Below are 1,060 nucleotides of genomic sequence, written 5' to 3'. Positions count from 1 at the left end.
AACAAAATTGAGATCCTCCTGCCTTAGTCTGCCACAGTCCTTGGACTACAAGCATGTGTGATGCCTGGGTAAAGGAGCACAAACATTTCTTACAGTATCACACTTACATAACCTGCAACCACAATGGAAATAAATGAATTTAACATTGATACAATCTATCATGTAACATGCAGTCAAACTTTGGTAATTGTTTCAATATTGTCCTTTCAACACCCTTACCCTATTCAGTATCAAGTTCAGGGCTATGTATTTGCACTTGTTTGTCATGCCTTTTCATCTTTATTTGTAGAGCTGGGGATCAAATTCAGGGCTTTGCACATACTACACAAGCTCTGGTCACATTGAACTACGCCCCACCTCCTATTTTATCTCCTGTAATCATCAACAGTTCTTCAGCTTTTGTCACTCCACAGACATTGGTGGAAAGATATAGACTAAGTAGATTTATTTATTTATTTATTTATTTATTTATTTATTTATTTATTTTGGCGGAACCGGGGATTGGACTCAGATCTTTCTGTTTGTCAGTCAAGCGCTTATCCTACTGAGCCATCTCCCCGGCTCCTGACTAAGTAGATTTAGACTAAGTAGATTGATTGATTGATTGATTGATTGATTTAGCAGTACTGGGGATAGAACTGGGGATTGTGCTTGCCAGACAGCATAACTGATTTTATGCATTCCAGTGTGGGAAAATTGGTGTCTGCAAGGTTTCTCTACTATACTATTTCCCGTGGTTTTTTTTTTTTTTTTTTTTTTTTTTTTTTTTTTGGTTGGGTTGTTTTTTTTTTTTTTTTTTTTTTTTTTTTTATGTAGTGAATGTGGCTATTTCTTTTCTTTTCTTTTAGCGGTATGGGGGAATGAACTCCAAGCAAGCACTTAATCTACTGAGCCATCTCCCCAGCCCTTAATGTGGCTATTTCCGTAGGAGCCTTCACATATCCTTTTAACTTCATGGGGCCAAAAAAAGGGAGGGGCAGGGGCCCAGGAGATGGCTCAGTAGAATAAGGGCAAGGGCCTGAGTTCGATTCCTAGTTCCGCCAAAATAAATAAATAAATA

This window comes from Octodon degus, unplaced genomic scaffold (genome assembly GCF_000260255.1).
Source record: "Octodon degus isolate 3935 unplaced genomic scaffold, OctDeg1.0 scaffold00156, whole genome shotgun sequence".
In the NCBI taxonomy this organism is placed as follows: Eukaryota; Metazoa; Chordata; class Mammalia; order Rodentia; family Octodontidae; genus Octodon; species Octodon degus.
This window is presented reverse-complemented; position numbering follows the sequence as displayed.